At 43.3% G+C, this 21,124-nt stretch overlaps 1 protein-coding gene and 2 long non-coding RNA genes across 11 annotated transcripts in view; 2 read left to right on the plus strand and 1 right to left on the minus strand.

Annotated features, from left to right (window-relative positions):
- Positions 1-13,465, minus strand: part of SIPA1L2 (signal induced proliferation associated 1 like 2) — a 119,594-nt gene extending 106,129 nt beyond the window's left edge. For 7 of the 9 annotated variants that reach the window (XM_071738977.1, XM_071738975.1, XM_071738976.1 and 4 more), the window contains exon 1: positions 12,175-12,643. The gene's annotated coding sequence lies outside the window, so the exon portion shown is untranslated. Of the gene's footprint in view, positions 1-9,708; positions 9,729-12,174; positions 12,644-13,395 lie in introns of those variants that run through there. The other 2 variants (XM_071738972.1, XM_071738973.1) reach the window with 2 other exon arrangements.
- LOC139793977 (uncharacterized) lies at positions 12,907-13,805 on the plus strand. Its single transcript, XR_011724895.1, has 2 exons — positions 12,907-12,992; positions 13,463-13,805. It is a non-coding gene; the product is annotated as an uncharacterized lncRNA (long non-coding RNA).
- Positions 13,806-13,861: 56 nt separating this feature from the next.
- Positions 13,862-20,151, plus strand: LOC139793976 (uncharacterized). The gene is made up of 3 exons (XR_011724894.1): positions 13,862-14,984; positions 15,764-15,917; positions 19,530-20,151. It is a non-coding gene; the product is annotated as an uncharacterized lncRNA (long non-coding RNA).
- Positions 20,152-21,124: the final 973 nt, after the last annotated feature.

Consider the following 21,124-nt stretch of genomic DNA (forward strand, 5'->3'; position numbering starts at 1 on the left):
TGGAATCAGTCTTGCCTCATATGTGCAATAATGACCTCGACACAGAGTGGGAGTTACTAATGAAATCTGAATACACCACAACATTAAGCACTGGCACTCCAAAGGAATGTAAAAATGTAACAGAGAAAAAATAAAGTACGTTTGGAAGAACAGTTTCCTTCCCCTTTTATTTATAGGTTTGAAGTCACTCCTCTTAAGAACTACAGGAGAAAACGTTGATCGGCCTGGTAGCTCATCAGCAGAAAACACCAGAAAGAGAATAACCACAGCATTGTGCTGTTTGAAGACAAAACTGCATAATATTTCCAGTAAAAACAAAGCTTTAATGTCATTCTATTTCCCACAGAAAAGACTGTAGAAGGCTGCTTAAATTCTGAGTTATAAGCACAGCAACAGGTGGAGAAGGGGCTGATTCTCCCCAGCCACCACAGTGTGCAGGGGGAAGGTAAATGTCTTGTCTAAGGACTGGTTAAAAGTTTGGCTAAATTAACCTCAGAAAAATGAGGTTTGACAGAGCAAGTTGTCTGTAAGTAACAGGGAGAAAGAAAAAAACATAGAAGTTAAGTAAGGATACAAGTTAGAAGAAAATTCTAGTCCTCAGCAGAGTGAGTGCCCAAAGAGCCTTTCACTGTAGTATGAGATGGGAGAAAAGAAAAGCAGAAGAGCAGGAAGCTAAGAGGAAATCAGAAATGAGTGCAACAGATGTAGATAAATGTATTTTATTTATTTTATTTGGGACGTGGGGGGATGTTGATGGTTGGATGTGGTGATCCTAGAGGTCATTTCCAACCGTAACAATTCTGTTTCTGATTCTGCTACATGAAGAGATCAATGATGGAGTTGTTTATTTTAGCAACTGGATTAGTAAATAGTTCAGCTCTGGAACTGGAGGAGTTCAGCTCAGGGCAAAGGATGTTTCAGGCTAGGGATCTGTACATAGGATCAGCCTTAATTCAACAATTTTGCAGATCCATCTGTTTAACAAAAATAGGTATTTTAGCTCCTGTTGTTGAAAATGACTCAAAAGGACAACAGACCAACCTTCTCCATGTCCTTTCACCTTTGGCAAAAAATCTTCAGAAGCCAAGCTACACCCCTCTAAGCCAACTGACAAGCTCTACCAGGGTTATTTCAACTTTAAGGAATTTTATCCTAAAGGAAATTCTTTCCATTCCCTTTCTTGTTTGTTATGATTAACACAGCATGCATTTACAATCTCTTTCATCCTGAAGCTGAATGCTTAATTTTTAAACACTTAATAAAATGGATTATAAAAAAAACAAAATAGGAATCTGAAGGTCTAGTTCACACTTTGGTAAACACAGAAATACTTGGAAGTGTAGTTACTGTGAAGCTGGATGAGCAAGAACAGGAATCATCTCAATCTTCTGAGGTTCTGCTGGCTCTTGTTTATAGTTAATGAAGTTAGAAGTTAAGACTGAACATAAAAAGATGCCAAGAGCAGCTGTTTTCAGAACTGAAATACTTAATTTGGATTTTTAAATAAGTTGACATTATCATAACTTTTTTTTTTTCTAGCCACAAGGATAACTCTAGATTACCAAAAGTTTCACAGTACCAAAATTAGTAATCAGAACAAAAGAACAAAATACACATATAAATCTGACTGGCTCAGAGCCAATTTTCAACTCGCATGTCCTGCTCTTGAAGAGTGAAACAATCTGTTGGAAGAGATCCAGCTGAATCCCTCAACAGAAGTTCACACATTCAAATTCTAGTATTGCTAATCATGTTTCAGAATCCAGTGACAAAGTGAACAAATTATATCTGAAGGCAAACCTAGAGGGATGTTATTTTCTTTAAGTGCTTACTCTTCCATTAGTTACTAAACTGGAAAAATATTTATTCGCCAATAATTTATTTGGGAATTTTTGTTGACTGGTTTAAATAAAGAACAGGAATACGGGATAGTCTGTTTCTTAGGCTTGTAAAAACAAAATAAAAAAATCTTCCCAACATCATAAAACAGAAATGTTCTGTACTATAACAAAGTGCCAACACAGCACACTGGATTAGCAATTCAGTTTTCAGTTATGGCACCAACTCTCATAAAGAAAGTCGTAATGTTTCATGGAATTATTCCCTCAGGAAGGCACCCCAGGACATCATCTCATCAAGCCTCCCACTCAAAGCACTGAATTCAGACCAACTTGTTCAGGGCTTTGCCCAGTATGGTCTTAGAAACCAGAAAGGATGCAGATTTCACAACCAGCCTGTGCTACCTGTTCCAATTCCTCAGTGTACTCAGGGTGATTTTTCTTTCCTAGTGCCAAATGAAAACCTCACCTTTTTAGGTTCTGACCACTGCTTCTTCTCCTCCTGCCGTGTACCTGGCTCTGTCTTCTTAATAACCTTAGATTAATCTTAGGTATCTTCTTAATAATCTTAGGTATCACCTGATGAGGCAGCTCTTGAGCATCCCCTGAGCTTTCTGTTTTCCAGGCTATGCAAAGGCTCTCAGCCTCTCCCTATAGGATCCAAATCCCTCCTTTTGCTGGCTCTCCACTGAACTACCTTCAGTTTACCCAATGTTTCTCTTATATCTAGGAACCCAAAACTGAAAACTCCAGCATTTCTCAGTGCTGGAGTAAAGACTGACCTGCTGGCTTATGTCTATCAGAATGTGCAGTTCCCTTCCAGCAAAGCTGCTTCCCAGGCACTCAGTTCCCACTCTGTTCTGTTGCAAGGCATTAAAATGTGTATTTTATCCTTGTTGAACATCACAAGGTCCATTCCAACAGCTTCTCTAAAGCTCAGGGCTGTCCCCAGATGTGTTCCCCCATGTGATGTCACATGCAACTTGGATAAGGATAATTGATCAAGGTACTAACCAGAACAGGCCCCAGTACAGAAATCCACTTCTGACTGATCTCTACATGGAATAGAAACCATTAACTGCTACATATTGAGCCTGACAACCCAACCAGTCCTTCCATCCAAACCATAATATTGCAACTTGGTCAAAGAGTTGCTGTGAAAAACATTTAAAAGCCTGGATAAACTGGAGGTACATGATGGGCAAACTGTTACAAACAATATTAAATCTCATCTGATGGCATTTACAGTTTCAGCAGCATAGAGAAAGGTCCCAGTACTATTGATATCAAAGATATAAAAGTTCCTGTCTATAAAAAATAGTCAGGAACTCCACACATAGCCATTTTAATACTTCTTAGGCAAAAAAACCTCAGCCAACAAACAACTGGGACAACTCAAAGTCATTTCTCCCCTTACACAAGAAGGACTTCACACTGTAACAAACACAGCAATACAAAGAATTACTTAAGGGAAAATTAAACTTATTTATCAACTTGATCAGTACCTCATATACAGCTCTCATGGTGTGCTGACCTCTAGTTGAGCAAATTTTCACACACTGACCCATAGGTGACAAGGATCCTGGCACAGCCCTTGCTGAGAGTCCAAGATTTGTCTGGTGATTACATTTTTTCAACCTTATAACTTGTCATTAAGTCCCAGAGGGGGCCACCTGACATGGTTTAAATGTCTCATTGCTCTTCCCCACAGTGATTTCTGTAACTGCTGCAAAGACTCAATACAAACATCCTCAGAAATGTGGCTGAGAAAAGCTGGGACAGAAAAAGAAGTGGGTCATGAAAACCCAACTGGCAACTTTAAACACCTCTGACACACTGAACACCTAAAACAACTACAGGCATACTGAATGGTGGCAAGATGAGTGAATAGGAACACTGATACTGTTGCCTACAGTCTACATAAGAAAGAGGAGAAGACTACAATTAAGCATCTATTTTGCCAGGAGGAGCTATTATCCCACAGTATTTCCATAGGCACAAAGCAAGGTATTCAATTAACCATCTGTGAACCCAAATGTATGCACTTTATTGCTAAATATATGATTATATTAATACTATCAATGTATAGAGCATACCTGTGTGCCTGATACTTTAAAAATGCAGGAGTAAAATTCAAAGTAAAAAGAAAAGACTTTATAAAATGTATTGATTGTCTGCAGCTCAGTACAATGGAAAGAATGGTCAGCTATTTTTAAGAGCTATTTTCTAAGGAACCAGCTTTATGCAACCACACAGTGCAACACCTCTCTCAGCCTCGAGATTTTTGGAGGGTTTTGGTTTTTTTTTAAACTCAGCAAAACAAGATAGAAAAGATAAAGGATAATTATACTCAAAGAAACTTCATTTAAAGTTACACAACCACAGAGGAAAAGCACAAAGCATCCCAAGTGTGAGAGAAACACTGACATTAGCAAAATTATCAAAACTTATCAAACCTGAGAATCTCACAGACTAATGAAGTATTGTTTGCCATTAACAATAATCATGTTTGGGATCCTGGGAAAGAGCCCAACAACAGCTCAGAATCCTGGAAAACTTCTCTGTTCTAACAGCAGAAACCTCCTCTCATGCAGAAAACATTGCTGGGGTTCAGTTTGCATTTGACAGCCTGGGGGGTGTCAGTGAAACACTGAACAACCACCTGTACACCTCTTCACCATCTCAGATAATTCTGTATCCCTCTTGCAGCAAACTGGTCCATTTCTACCTTTGAAGAGAAGTAGAAATAAGCAAACCTGTTGTCACACACTTACAGATTAAACCAATCACTGTGTTTACTGTACCTAACCCCACCACCTTTAAAAATCATCCTTAGAGATGTTTTCCTCTGCAAAAAAAGGCTGTTGGGATTCAGAGATGTAGAAATCCAGAAAGAACATTGTTGTGATAAGGAGCAGCAAGTAGCAGAGAATCTGAGAGAGGGAATACAACCACTTCTGGAGTACCTGCCTGAGCTCAAAAAAACCTGAGAGCCAGATAAAGTAGACAACATTTTGAGCATTGACAGGTTTATCCAAATAGCTTCTAATTCTGTCAGTCAGCTTTCATAACTGAATGCAGATGCCTGTGTATCTGTGCCAAATTACTCTGTGAATGAACTGCTGCTTCAGTTGTTTGAAAGGGGAATTTGAAATAGAAGGTTACTGTTTTGAGAATGGATTTTTAGCTACCTCAGCATCACTTAAATGATTACAACAGCTCAACCCAGATGTAAGAATATGAAGATCAAACTCAGGAATATCTTTCTAGCAACAATATAAAAGTAGCCATGGAAGTGCCAAAATAAGTTCCATGTATTAGCATATTTTATGAAATAAAAAGAATTTCCTCAAAGTTATTTCATGGAATCACAGAATAATCTGAGTGGGAAGGGACCTCTAAAGGACATCAAGTCCAACCCCCTGCAGTAAAAACACCCTCAACTTGATCAGGTTGCTCAGAGCCTCCTCAAGCCTCACCTTGAATATCTCCAGGGATGAGGCCTCAACCTCCCTGGGCAACCTCTTCCATTTTTCCATTACCCTCATAACAAATTATTTTTTCCTAACATCCAATCTAAATCTACTACTCTCTAATTTAAAACCATTGCCCCTCATCCCATCACTCCAGCCCCTTGCACACAGTCCCTCTCCAGCCTTCCTGTAGCCCCTTCAGGTACTGAAAGGTCACTATTAGGTCACCACCTTTTTAGGAGAGGTGTTCCAGCCCCCTGATCATTTTCATGGCCTCCTCTGGACCTGTTCCATCAGCTCCATGTCCTTCCTGTACTGAGAGCTCCAGAGATGGATGCAGTACCCCAGGTGAGGTCTCACCAGAGCAAAGTGGCAGAATCCCCTCTCTCAATCTGCTGGCCACATTTCTTTGGATGCAGCCCAGGATGCCATTGGCCTTCTGGGCTGCCAGGTTTTCTTCTTTATTTGAAAGCTTTCTTCATATAATTCTCCCTGCTGAACATCCCAGCAAGACTCCCACCCCTGAACATGCCAACAATCTAGAAGTTATTTCAGTTGAAACTATTCCATCTCTTGCATATAATGAGCTTAAGCAGAAAAGTCCCTTTTTAGTCATTTAGCTTGCTGTATGTACTACTGAGCATTCTTTTCTCATTTACCATATAACCTGAATACCAGTTCTTCAAAATGACAACACTAAAACAATTACTCTACAGCTTATCACTGAACTCCAACTTCATATGATGTTTTTGTCAAAGATATGACAAACTCAACCTAACAGAAATCCCCAGTGGTTTCACTCGTTAGCTCCAGTGTCAGACTGGAGCAGAGTGACATAACATAGCCTTAAACTAATTCCTACCTTGTCTCAACTCATATCACAGGTTTCACCCTGACAAACATCAAACCTTTTTCCCTGAGCCTCAGATGGAAGAGAACAGAGGAGTAATGGCAATACTGCTGAGAAAACAAGCCATGGGTTTGTAAATATAATGGCTTGTTTTGCATTAGGCCAATGAACAAAATTATTCTCACACTGGGTCTGCATTCAGCATCAATTAGAATTTTTACATGACAAACCCAGAGCATCCTGCTGAACCCAAATCCCAGCTGGCAATCCTGCAGCCCAGTGCTAAGGCAGCCACTCTCTTTGAAACAGCTCCCTCCATTGCTGTAGAGAAAAAACCACCAGGAACAATAATAATAAGCTGTTGTCCTGACAACCTTACAAAGCACAACCAAGGCTAACTTTACCACAGCAGAACAGCAAGGATAACCTGCTCACCATAAACTGCTCCTAATTCTTCTGGAGCAGGTGGCCACTGCAATAAGCAAAATCAGCACAGAAAAATATGTATGCTTGCCTACACACCATTGATATGCACATTATGCATGAGAATGCATCCATGCATAAGCTGTATTTTCCCCCTAATTTTTTTCACTTTGTGTCACACTAAGATTGCAATGAGATTTCACACTAAATTGTGTTAGGTATTCATGAGATTAGAAATATACTTGGGAGTGTTCTTGTCCTTGAGTGTACTTTAGGCACCTAAAAGTAAAAATAATTAGTTGTTAACAGAGAGCCACAAATGAAAACAACCAAAGAAGAAGAGTGGGACCAAATGAATTGTAATTCTCAGCTGAAAATAAAGGAAAATAGGGGAAAAAAGACAGACTGAAATTTCAGATCTTTCACAAATGCCATCTCCATAAAATACAGGAGACAGATATGCTTTTGCCATGACTGTTTCACTAACCAAGCATTAATTGCAGGATTCCTTTTTACTCCTTCACATGAAAGAAAAAAACCCCAGTACAAGCATTTAACAGCATGTGCATTTATAACACCTATAGAAAGCTTTATTCTGTCCTTTCTCACTTTAATTGCCATTTCATTCTCACATCATTTCACAATTTGTCAAATTTCACTGAGGTGAATGTAAAAATACAGAGGCAGGCCCAGATTCTCCTTTCCCTCCCATACATATGAAACAAACAAGTGTTAAAAAAAAAACAAAAGGAAAAAAACCCCCACAAAACCCAAACAGAACAAAACCCAACAACAAAACAAACAAACCCAAAAAAACCCCAGAAAAACTTCAAGAAGGGCTGGAAGAGCATATACTAGGTTTAAAAAAAAAAAAATTTTAATTCCATTTGTACATTCCACCTGCCACAGAACCTCTTGTGTTCTCAGAGCACTTTTCCTCATAACTGCATTTTATTAGACACTGTAATCTGTTGTTCATGCAATCTGTAAAATAGTTCCATAATTTCATCACAGATTATATCAGGTTTAACATAAAGGGTGATGAACCAAAAGGGAAATGGAAGGGCAAATTGTAGAGTTGTATGGGAGCTTTGTATCTCTGTTCCATGTCCTCTAACATAAATCCCACTAAATCATTTTCATCTAACATAGGTCTGAGAAGTCATAATGTGAAATACTTACAATTCAAAAGCCAACCTAAAAGGTGAGGCAGCAGGCAGGCATTAACACAATCCTGTACCAGTGAGAATTCCAGGGGTGGAGGGGAAGAGGGAGGAAGGAAAGAATGGCAAATAGTACAGGAGTATTATACAAATAGCTGCAGAAGTGGGTATGTCACTTGGCAGGATCCAAGACAACAAATGATGACATTTTATAAAGAAAAGATTCCAAGTCGATGGCAAAACTCCAAGTCCTGTGCTCAGAATTTCATTTGAGCTGCTGAGGGGGAGGGGAAATGGTGACAACTTCAGCTCCTGCCACCTTCCAGGCTCCTCCTTGCTAGAGAGCAGTTTCCTACCTTCCCTCCAGCCTCCTTCTAGAGTCCCTGACTTCCCAAACAGCTCCTGTGCCTCTCCGTGTTGGATACAGATACATAGATATAGAGACTACAGGTCATTTTCCTAAGGAAGAGAAAATCCTCAATTAACAGCAATTAAAACAAACGCCTACTTCGTTGCAAATGTCTGCTCTTAAAATGTTTTACAAGCCTCAGATCAAATAAAGCTGTTTGCTTACAGATACAGAAGATGCAACATCAGCTGCTTGCATTAACTCTGCGTTCAGAACATTATTCCATAAGGATTCCAGAGGTTTTTTTAAACAAAACCTTGAATTATGTGTGATCTGATCACTATTTAAAAGTTGCAGAAAACCAGAAAAATCAACCTACAAATCCTGAGTAGCTAACTGCTGATGTAAGTAAACTGCCATGATCCAAACAAGAGTCTACATATCTTCTAGCCAGAACCAGGGTGCAAAATAATCACAATGACATTTCTGCCTAGTGCTGCCCTGTTTCCAGCTAAAAACAAGAGTATCACCAATTATAATAATCCTCCTCAATCATCAGTTCATTCAGTTATGCCTGAAAATGGCTTTAAATCTGGGGTCAGTGCTTTACTACAAAGGAAGACAGGGTCTCTCATTTACTTCTGTCAGAATACATCAGATGTTTAACATTAAATATGCTCTTTCACAATAGACTAAAAAAGGTAAGACAGCTATTCATGTGAAGTCTCAGCAAATCTCAAAAATCTAACCAGTCATACAGCATCATCACTGAATGTCATGAGGAATTAATGTAATTTTTAATGTGATCTGTGAAAAAAATAGTACTTTCAGAATTAAAAAAGAATTATGTGAAATATACTTTTCAATCTATTAGATATAAATCCTACAGTATATAAATCCTATATATATAGATATAAATCCTACAGTCCTACCCATAATAACAGAAATCCTACACATAATAACAGTCCTCATTAATTGTTGTTGGATTCTTGGATTTTGTAGAAAGTCCCCAGTTTTTGCCCAAGATAACTTATGTAGAAAAAAACCCAAACAAAACAGGATAGAAAAAGACCCTAAACTTCCTGAACTGCTCAGATTATAAAAGGATGAAAATTCCCTTAAAAATAAAGAGCTAAACAGAAGTTTGTCTTAACTTTGAAAGAGGCAATGTTTTAAAGAATCTGCTATAAATTAAGCCACCTAACAAATTTCTACCAAGTACAACATTGCACTACATAAAATAAGAAGCCATCCCCTCTTTACTTCACTGTTTCACAACCCAGCTTGCCCAACCATTTTTAAACTGCAAAGTGTTTTATATTGCAAAGCAAAAACTGCATGGAAAAAGAGCATTCATTCAAGCATGATTTCATGTCAAGCTGTCAATACAGCCACTGTTGGTACTCTGGGATGACTAATGTGAGAAACCAGATAACCCAGTGCCCCACCCTCTTTCCACAATCTGTAACTTATCTTCTATTTTCATAATAACACAGCATTTCTCACTCAATATTACTAAACTAGATCACTCATCAGCAAAAGGGATGAACCTACTGAAAACACCCAACCATCTAAATAAAATCTTGATTCAAGGCAAGGAGAAAATACTTACTTTCTCCTGCAGTTGGAACTGCTGATCTGCACAGAAAAAGCTTAGGTGCAATGTCTGGCTATCAGGTCCAAGCTGAAGCTCCAAGTGAAAAAAACAAACAGCCTCGGGTCACTTGTAAAGGGCAAACAGTGAAAGAAAGAAATGGTTTTGCCTGTTTGACCACTGCTTTGCTCAGTTCCTCATTTGCCTCTCCTCATTTGCAAGAGTATTTCACAATGCACTTGAGTAATGGTATGTCAGGAAATGTCTGCATATTACCTTTCTCTCAGGAAAATAGAACAGAAAAGTTTATAAATACTCTGATTTGCAAAGTAAGCAAGTAACAGCTAGAAAAAATATATAATAATGAGAAATAATAATGAGGTCTTGTTTAGTTCTAGGTTTCAGATTATCCCCTTGACATTTATGAATGACCCAATCTTCAATTGATCCAATAAAATTGGTGAAAAATCTTGGCATCCTTACAACTTAGTATTCCTTGTTACATGATCTGGTAAATTAACCCATTGGGCATGAAAAACCAAGACAATACATTCAGAGACCTCTCTGAAATCTGGCTTCATATGATTGCTACATAAATTATAAATCAACTGTTGCAGAGCCTAAGTGATGTTTAAATATCCCTAATGCATTATAGCTCCTAAAGACTGAAACATTTTTGCATTAATAATAAAAAATATTTCAAAGATCAAATTTAAGATTGAAGCATTTCTGAGCTGCCTACCAAAGAAGCAGCTAGGGAACAAATAGCACATAATACTGACAACAGGCAAAGTTTTGGAAAACCACAAAAAAATACATTAATGAGGCATCATCCTTATTAATCCAGCAGACTGTGATGCACTATGAGTCTGAATCCAACTCCAAAATGCTTCAGTCTACAATAATTAGGTACACAATCTGGGAAAAAATAGCTGAACAATAGTAATGCACTACAATCCTTTTTAAACTAAGTCCATCAAACTAAGTAGCAACTGAGACTAAATCTTTGCAGGCTTTTTTCCTGTTTGCAAAAACCTCTCCCTGTCCAGCTGCCTTCCTTTAAAGCAACCTAAATATTTTGCAGAGCTACCTTCCAACTAAACAAACTTCCTTTAGATATTGGTAGTCGGTATATAAAATAACATTTATAAACTGAAAGATGAGCTTATCAAAACAATGAATTCTGTCAGCTAGAACACAAACTTCAAAGCCTGCTCTGGTCTAATCAGTGCAGAACTGACCAAGGCAGCAGTTAACTATTCGTGCGAGGGAAAAAATAGACAAATCCAGAAATAGTAGGCTGCAGAGACAGATTCCACGGTTTTGCTTCTCGAATGGATATCTGATATAAGAAAGCCATCTAGCGTTAACTTTTAGAAGTGAAAACTGCGCACAAAAGAGCTCGGCGGATTTACATGTGCAATTCTAACTTTGCATGTCTTCTGCATCATGAAAAAAAAAAAAAAAAACCCAAAAAACAAAAAACAACGCGTTTCCCTCTAGAAAAGCCAGGCTGAAAGCAAACATTCCAAACTATTCATGCGTTATGAAAATAATCCAGCAGCAAAAAGCAAGGTAGTTTATACCGAGCACCTTGGGGAAGGGCGATAGCCACTGCTGAAATTTGTCAACTTCAGAGCTCGTCTTTGTCACGACTGGGGAAGGCGACTTCCCCGCTCGGAGGGACAGACACCAGCTCAGAAGAAGGCTTGAGGAGCCCCAAGGAGGAGGTACAGAGCCAGGGAGACGAAACCTAACCCCAAATTGGTCTGAGCCGGCTACGGTTTAAGGAAATCACATCCTAAGTTTAGAGAACGGACGGCTGGACACGTACCCAGAGTAGCCCGAGATAACAAAGAGTGCAAATGGATACAGGTTGAGCCTCGTCCACCGGAACGAAATAAAAAGCATTAAAATGCCTTAAGGAAACTGCCCGGCGGGAAGACTTTCCCTCTCCTACCCCAAAATGCCTGGCGCACCCCAACCCCCCCCCCACCTCCTCCCTATTCGCACCGTCTCCGCTCTGAAAAACAGCTCGACCCCAGAGATCTCCGACTTCCCCGCGATTGCCACCATCCCCCGGGTGGGATTCCGAGGGGAAAAGCGGGGAGGGGGACAGAGAGCTGCCCTGCAGGTGACAGCCCACCCCACCACCCCGATGCACCCAGCAGATCAATCCCAACCCCACGGATAATACAGGCGGGGACAGGGTGGCGGCTGAGGCGAGGACTCAGGGTGCTGCTGGTGGGGAAAGGGTCCCGGGGCTCCTCGCCGCTCACCCCCGCAGCCCTCCGTCCCTCCGCGGAGCCCGGAGAAGCCGAGACGTCCTCTGCTATGGGAGCAAATGGGAGGTGGGTGTCCCAGCGGCACCTGAGGAGGCTCCCGAACTGCTCCCGGCAGTAAAAGCTCTCTCGTACATCCACAGTCCCCCGGCCACCCGACCGACCCCCCCACCCCTGCCGCGGGGCAGAAACCGCTCCTCACCTGACGCTGGCGCTGCCCACGCTCCGGCTGCTCCTCGATCCGCGGGACCCCCATGGCTTCTTTCCCCCCCCACCCCCCTGTTCCCGCCCGCCCTGCGCGCACACACACGCACAGGTTCGGTTCGGTTCGGCTCCGCTCCCCGCCAGCGGCGCGCGCGCTCCTCCCCGCGGGACACGCCGCGCGCGGGGGGCCGGTGCCGTTAACGGAACCGCAGGGGACGAGGGGGGGATTGGAGGGGGGCGGGAGGTGGGGGGGAAGGAGGGCGGGGAAGGGGGAGAGGTTGGCGCTGCTCCTCCTCCTCCTTCTCCTTCTCCTCTTCTCGTCGTCCCCCACCACCTCCTTCCTCCCGCTCTGCCCGACGCTGGGTCTGGAGTGAGCCTCAGCCGCCGGACGGGGAGGAGAGGCGGAGGGAGGGGCGGGGGCTGCACCGACACACACGACACTCACACACACAACACTCAGACACACACACACAACACTCACACACACACAGACACTCACACAGTCACTCACACACACGCTCTCGCCTTCCCTCGCACACCCCCAAGCCCCACCCCTCCCGCCGGCCCCGCCTCCCATTGGCTACTCCAGCCCGGCCCCGGGGGAATGCCAACTCCCCATTGGCCAATCGTGCTGTCGATCAACCAAAACACCAGGCCCCGCCCAGCGGCCTGACCACCGCCTGCCCCCCCCCCCCCCCCCCCCCCCCGTCAGTGTCCCCCTTCCCACCCGCTTCGTCCGTCGCGGCGGCGGAGCTCTTGGGAGGGGATCGCGGGTGTGGGACCGGCTGCGAGTTTGTGAGCGGCAGCGAGCAACAGGTGGGGTGGAGAGAGGGCAGAGCACGGGGCCACGGGAAGAGCCCTACCCCGCAACCAGCCGGTGAGCGCAGGCTGCCCCAGTCCCTCACCCGGATCGCCCTCCCCATCTCCGCCGCTGCCGTTCTCAGGCAGAGCGGTGCGGGTGCAGCGGGGCGGCATGGCCTCTGCTCCCCGCTTTCAAGACCCTGGACAACGCCATCCGACCCATCTCGGCTGTCCCGGCCTCTCAGCTCCGGCCCCTGACTCTCCACCGCCCGCTCCCCCGGCTCCTTCCTTCGGGAGCCCCGGGGTTGGCGAGCAGCGCGGTGACCGAGTCCCTGCTCCATCCTGTCAGGCTCTGCATTGCCTCAGCCAAACCCTGCGGGCTCGGGTTCCCATCCCTATAGCTGCAAACGAGAGATACCTGTAGCGAAGAAACGCAGGGCAGTGGAGTCCTTGGGATCTCCCTGTGTGCTCTGCCTCCTGCGTAGGGCTCTGAAGCTGTAGATGATGAGGAGCTGCGGTGTTTTCCCTCTTGTGTTGTACAGCCCCGAACATGTTTAGTTTGCCTGCCAAATAAGCCATGGCAAGGTATCCACATTTCCTCCACCTCCTCCACGCTTTCCGGTAAGCAAACCCAAGTCTGGTTTTGAAATTTGAATTTCCCTATTTCTACTCTGCGGGCCAGTTCTGCAAGGAGCCATATCTGCAATCACACACAAAATAAAAGATCTTATCAGGACTGATGTAGCTGCTCCCAACTGCTACCCCAAATTATGAGGCCTGCAACATCACTGGAATAAAGTCTGCTCCTACAGAGCCTGGAAGAAACAACCCAGGATTCTGTTGGCTTTTTTTTTTTTTTTCTCTTGTATTCTCCCTCCTGCTTTCCTCTCCATCCGTGCCCACCTCTGGTGGGTATGTAACTTTCTGGTTGTACAAGTTTGCTCAGCTCTGGAGAGCAGGCTGCAAGTTGACATTTACAGGTATTCTGCTGCCGTGTAAACTTCTCCTCACTTGCTGCCCTTTGCTAGAAACAGAGCAGAAGGCTTTAGTGGAAAGGAGCCTCCTTGTCTATGTCAAAGATCCCAACCAGCCAGGGCAGACCGCATTTTCATTTATTATGCTTAACTATTGCTTTAATATACATCTTAAATCAAGAAATACAGTTCACAATCATAAATTCAAGCATAGGTTCAGGCAGACTTATTAAAACAGACTTTAAGGTGTCAACATTTAAAAGCACTGGCAAACATGACGTTCATTAGTGTCTGGGTGACTTTTTTCATTAAAATAGTATTTTTTAAGATCATAATGTCCACTAAAAATCTCTAGTCCAGCTAGGCAGCAGTATCTCTCTACTGAAGCAAGAATAATGCTGGAATAATACTGTCTTTACAAGAAGACTCAGAAAAAAAAAACAACCAAACAAAACACTGCAAGTGAAAGAGTCAGTTGTATTTTCCCATTGTAATCACCTTACAGTGTCCTCCCCGGAAGGTTCGTTCCTTTTAAAACTATCCCAGGAAATGTCAGCGGGGAGAGAGGGAATCGGGAGAGGCGCAAGTGCGCAGTGTGTGGCAGGCAGTACCGGTCTCGGGTTTCTCTGCCGGCCCAGTTCTCCGGACTGGCACTCTGGATGCTTATTTCACGGAGCCCCTTTTTCACTCTAAGGACGAACTGCCTCCCTTCCCGTTAAGCTCAGCCCCTGTGGCAACTGCTCCATACTCTCCCAGCATCTCCTTCAGCAAGAACCCTTCCCAATCCTTCCCGATTTCATCCCCGGACCCTGTGGGCCAGCCCCGTTCCCTCCCCGGCGGGCGCTGCCCGCGGTCCCTGCCCGCCACCAGGTGTCCCCGGCGGCCGCGATGACGGTGCCGGTGCCGGTGCCGGTGCTGGTGCCGGTTCCCTGCGCTCCCCCCCCGCTTTGCCACCCCTGCTTGCTCAGTAAGGACCCCACGGCTGCGGCGGGGGCTGTTTTTGGGGACTTTTTGACAAGCCCGGCTACGTTTGGTGAGAAAATTGAGGGAGCTGATAGCGCCCTGTGCTGAGGTAACAGCGCTGAGGTAACAGCGCTGAGGTAGCAGCGCTGAGGTAGCAGCGCTTGAGGTAGCAGCGCTGTGGTATCGCCTCCGCTGAGGACAGTATTCCCCATTTAGTTAGCGTGGTTTCTTTTAAAAGCTTGTTTTATAAAGCGCTTGGGATGCAAATTAGCTTTTTCCCAAGAATATTTCGGTGTTGCACCGAAAGAACGCTATGCTTAAAAAAAATTCTGACTGAAGTTACCTCGAAGTGACGGCGTTTCCTTACCCTCTGAAAAAACGACAGTCGATCCCTACCGGCCTGCAGCAATGAGATTAACTCCTTCCTGCACACCAGGTGAATGCAATTCTCTGCAGACTGTGCCCACAGCCTGTGTAAGAGGGGCTTTACCTGGAGATAAGAAACCCTTCAGCATTCTGCTCTGCACCAGGAAAGAGCAGACTGACTATGGCCCTGCCTCTGAACAAAACAGATTTCTCAGCTGACAGGACATACTTCATGATGGAGCTATGATTCCTTATTTAAAAGGTCTAAATGTTTACAGCCAACAAGCTAAATGTTGTTTAGGTTGCATCCCCAAAATTATACATTCCCTCCATCTTGACAAGATCCAGCACACTGATACGTATTCAGATTTTGCTGTTAGGAGAGTCTGGAGGCTTTCTGTGATCACTGCTTTTGTCTTTTTTTTCATACTTACTTTTTTTCCCTCTCTTACTGTTTTTTTTTTCCCTCTCTCACTCCTCCAGTATCATTCCTTTTGGCTTCCAGGCTACCATCTGTGTACCCTCAGGGAGTCAACAAGAGAAGAACAAGGGCCAGAAACCAGAACACAGGTGAAAAGAGGTGAACAGGAGCTTCTTGCAATGTAAAGGGCTGTTCAAGAGCACAAGAGAAAATGAGGTAAGAAGAACCCCCTGCCCAGACTTTAAACTGATAAAAATGAACACGTAATTGAAAAGGGTGGGGAGAAAGGAAGAGACTCATTTTTCCTTCAGGTTCCCAGATGCACATATTTTACTTGAATTGTCTCACTCGCTGAAGATTTGGGATCAAAGCAGGTCAGTCCAGCCTGTGACAACATGGACCCAGAAGATATTACAACAGTTCAGCTTTGGACCAGACAACATACACACAGAAGCTAGACAGAAATCCCACAGGCCACAGCTTGGACAGCTCTGATTAAGAGAGGTGCCAGCTTTTTTCCTGCAGTATCTTCCCCTCATTTCTCCTCTTCATATTTAATTTCAAAGCACCCACAACAGCCACATTTAAGCCAGTCTTCAGACACTGCTAATACACAGGGAGTTATTCCAACATCTCCTACAGACTGTTTGTTTCCAGTGACGTGAAGACAACTCCAACAACAAAAGTGGACATTTCCATTCGTTGTTGGGGAAGTGGGTTAAAGTGGGACCCTTGGAAGTGGTGCAGGAGGTGGAGAAAATATCCAGTAGCCACATGATGAGGCACGTTTTGCTGACACAAGGCACTCATGAATAGGCAAGCTGGAGACAGTTTATGTTTATTTCCTCAGCCTTGGGCACAAGCCTAGAATCCAGGTGAAGTAAGATTGTGCTGAGCACAAGATCTCACCCATCCATAAAGATGTCATCTCATTCACAAATCTTTTTGCTGACCTTGCTCAATATTTCCTGGTGCAGTTAAGGAGGTCAGGTGTTCTCCAAGGGAATTCTGGATAGGCTTTTGGACCAACCCTCTGATCACAACAGAGGAAAGCTGTGACCTGTAGCAGGGAGGCAGCTGCTGGCTTCAGACTCTCCCTGTGAATCACTGTGGAATCTACAGGCTGGTGTGAAGGTCAGCACTGCAGGCAAATCCTTGGACTTGATCCTTCTCTAGATCCAGCAGCCCTTGAGCCACACACACATAGCCTGGGGACACAAGAGCTCTTATTCCTGTAACCACAGCTGTTTGGCAGTTTCTTGTACCTCAGAGAAGGCTGAGAGTGGCTTTTGCTCTTCTAACCCCAAGCTGCCCTTTCATTTGGACATCATGTGGGTGAAACCATGTATTCAAAATCTGTAAAGTGCCTATTTCACATGTTGTTCTTAAAGCACAAGCCCAGTTTACCACAATGCTCATATTTAATCCCAGTGGCTTCCCTAAACTATGAGCAATTCAGTGAAACAAAACATCCTCTGTATCCTCTGAAACTGGTTTTGAAAGCCCAGATGGAGGAAAACACTATTGGTTTTAATTAGCAATATCCTTCACATGAATCCCCTATTAACCAAAGGAGCATACTATATTTCATCTCACTTCCTCTAGTTCACTTTCTACTGCCTCTCTTCTCTGTGGTTTACCAGCAGGAAACCACTGGAGGGGACATATCCAGATAAGATTAAACAACATAATATTATCATCTTTACTATAACCAGGCTGACAGTTTTTCTGCTAGATGCTGAAATGAGATTCACAGCCATTTTGGCTTCCATTCACTGTGGAAAGAAGCCATTCTTTTAATTCCAAACTATTTCACTAATTCCCCAACTATTTCACTTGTGACATGCCAGGAACTGGAAACAGAACCTGGGGGTCTGGAGGTGGCCACATCTATTTCTAAGGGTAAGACTATGGCAAAGCAATGCAGCTGTAGCCCCTCCTCTGCTGAGGAGTTTTTAGAAAGAAACCAAATGATTTCCTTCTGGTGGGAGTGAGACAGGGATTTCCTGGCTTGATTTCAACCACAGGTTCCACCTGAGGGTCTTTCAATGGACCTTAAGAGGAGAGACATGAAAAAGAGAAGCAAACAGGCAAGAAAAAGGTGATTTTCTCTTCCATCATGCTGATCAAACTGTACCCTGGATATTCCCAGTCTGAATTCTCTACTATGCATTGTCACACTGGGTAACACATCACCACCTTGCAGCAGTGTGGGGTGGGTTGTGTGAAGCCTGTCAAATTTACACCCATCACATACATCACTCCTACTGGGACTGGGTCAATAATATTCAATATCTAACATCTAGATTTAGTTTTATTTGCAAAAATTTTTCCCAGAGTCTTTTACAACGTCAGTACTCTTCCACATTTCTGGCAGACTGCTGCTGGTCTCTTTATCAGAAACCTTCAGTGACTTGAAAAGACATCTCTAATCCCTTAGCTGTTTCACAGGCACTGAGACTGCATTCATTCCCAGGGAATTTCTCCTGCCAGGTAACAGAAAGTTCACCCAGAAAGGGAATCTCCTTGCTGTAAATAGCTTGCAACATCCAACTCTGCTGGGCTGGGAGGGAAAAAGTCTGGAGTAAATTGGCATGATGGGGCATGTGAATGAAGTCAGCCAGGGAAGAAAGACAGAGACAGGCTGCTTCAGCACATCTCCTGGGCAGCTTCTGCTGCAGGTCTCATAATGCCTGCATCTTAGGTTGGGCAAACTGATATTATGCACCAAAATACCATTATAATTATCACAGAGTTCAGTTTTTAATATAACCACTCCTCTCATTTTTTTTTGCTGCTATTATTTTGACAAGCATGTTTTCTGAGACTGACATTTTCCAGACTCAGTTTTTAGCACATGACAAGTTTGGGGTATTTGAAAAATGAAAGAAAATCAGCAGAGCTGTTAGAGCATGAGAAGATTATTTTTCACACGATCCAACCAGAACTTTTGCACTCGACTAACTCAGAAAAATCTGAAATTAGAAGCTGCAAACACAATAATTTTGTAAAAATACTTAGCTCTTGATAGAAAAATGTTCAGAGCTAATTTTTATGAAGTTTTACAGTTTGAGCATTTCTTGGTTGGCAGTATTACCACGTTCATTAAGACTTTCAATTTAAGATGCCTTAAGGAAATGTAATTGGATGGGTTGTTTCTCAAATGGAATTAAAAGACTGCATATATTTAAACTAGATCTTTCAATAACCAGGGCAGGCTGAAAAAGAGAAGACACTATGGAATCAATATTGATCTCACTGCACTAATCTAATGTATTTGGAAAAGTCTTAAGACAGGGATGGAAAATACGAAAAATCCATTGATAGAGAAATTGATCTTTGTTAAGGACATTCTACCAGAAGAAAATTTGTTAATATCTTTTCAATCTCTCATAAAATCTTAGACTTTAAAGATTTAAAGGCCCATTTGTGATAATCTAGTCTGACCTCCTGTATATGACACACTATTGAACTTCCATGAACTGATTTTTGTTTCAACTAGGTGTCTTCTAGAAAAATTTCCAGTCAGTCTATATGAATTCTCATTGATTGAAAATTCACTGAAGTCCTTGGTAAATTGTTTCAATTACCTGCAGTGGGAAAAATATGAGCCTTATTCCTAGGATGAGCTGTCCTCCTTTCAGTTAATGCATGTTGTTATCCTTTTGTCCACTCTTCTGAAAAGTCCATTCATGCTGTGTGCTCAGTGCTGGTACTTACAGACTGTAGCTGTGTTCCTCCTCAGTCAGTTCTATTCTGAAGGAAATAGGAAGTGTGCTCAGAGTTTTTCACTATGATGTGTTTTTCATTGCCCATAACAATTCTCAGGGCTTTTCCTTAAATTGCTTTCCCTCTGAGCTTGTTCTAAATTCCTTCCTGAAATACAAGAGAATGGAGATGCCATACTGTCAAGAACCCCAGGGAGATGTCTTCCTCAAGCATAGAACTTTGGTAAGTGGCTATTCAACTGTTTAGATACTTTTCAACTTGTGCCAATAGAATCTAAACTCCCCTACTACCTCACACCTCTCAGCTCTTGTTTTTCAGGCATTCATTTTGAAATAGCAGAATGACAGCAAACAATCCCAGATTATTCTGTAGGCCTATGGTAGAGCATTGCTCTGCTGACCAAAGTCTGGAGTTGAAATACAGAACATTTTAATTCACAGGAGGATTCACAAAGCTTAGAGAAGTCATTTGTTTTAGTTCACAAAACTATAGCAAGTATAATCAAAATGCAAATTCATGTACTTCTGGTGGTTCACACCTGGCCCAAAGCTGTATTTAACTCTTTATCTGTGGGATTATGTGGCAGATGATGAAGCCTTACTTGGATCACGTCTGCATAAAATGAATTTCACTCTTAAGTCTGGCACACATGAGAGAAGTGAAGGTGAGGAATAACCTGGGCCCCATAATAACCTCTGAATTTCTGCTCTTGTTCTGTGCTGTGACATCCCACTGATAGAATTTTCTTTCTAGCAGAAAAGACTTCTCCACCTCCTCCCCTGGAAGTCACAAAGGATGTAAGCTGAGGATCACTAGACCTTAAATGTCTGCCTTTCATGCTATGCCAGATGCACCATTTATCTGATGTATCTCCTAGTGATCTTTGGAGCAGACACCTGCTTCTGCTCACTGAAAACTATTGGGAGGAATGGTAACTGGGATTTTACCTGTTAAAATGCTTGAAGGACTTGGACACGCCCTTTGCCCACATAGTGTGTCTCCTGGTATTTTGTAATTGCTGTATCTGGTCTTTTCATCTACCCCACAAGCTGTGAGCATTTTTCATAAATTATCTCCTCTTTGTCATCCCCAGCTCCATTTTCCGGTTTTTCAGCCTGCTAAATTGGTAGCAGTGTAGCAGGAAACAAAGAGTTTCTGACTCACCTAACATGAGACACCTAACAGTTTGGTGAGGTTGGTTTCTCTCCTATGACTCCTCACTTGGAGCAGCATAACAACATTCTGTTTCTTCTGACACTGCATTAAAACTCATTAATTCACTCAGCACTCTGCCTCAGAAATGAGCAGGCCCAGAAGAAACACCGCAAACCCCCTCAGGCTTCTGCCTGCTTCAGTTACAAGGGTTTGAAACCAAATTCTGGAGTTCTCTGCCCTGATTTTACTCTGCACCAAGGCATTCCTTGCAGGACTGTGGCAGCCAGGCTTGGCACCCACGGGGAGCTGGGACAAGGAGCTGGGACAAGGGCAGCTCTGCTCAGTTCTCTGCACACCCTGGGCAGACTTTCTGCCAAGGGGCAGTGACAGGTTGGAGCAGTAAAAGTTCAGGGTTGCCAACCCAAGAGGGAAGATGCCAGCAGAGGCTTTACTGCTCTGCCAGCTGGGGTCAGTTTGAGCAGCACCCACAGCTACCTCGGTGGCCAGGTTGCAAAATGATCCAGTCACACATCCACCCT

The sequence above is a fragment of the Heliangelus exortis genome, chromosome 3, assembly GCF_036169615.1.
Source record: "Heliangelus exortis chromosome 3, bHelExo1.hap1, whole genome shotgun sequence".
Classification (NCBI taxonomy): Eukaryota; Metazoa; Chordata; class Aves; order Apodiformes; family Trochilidae; genus Heliangelus; species Heliangelus exortis.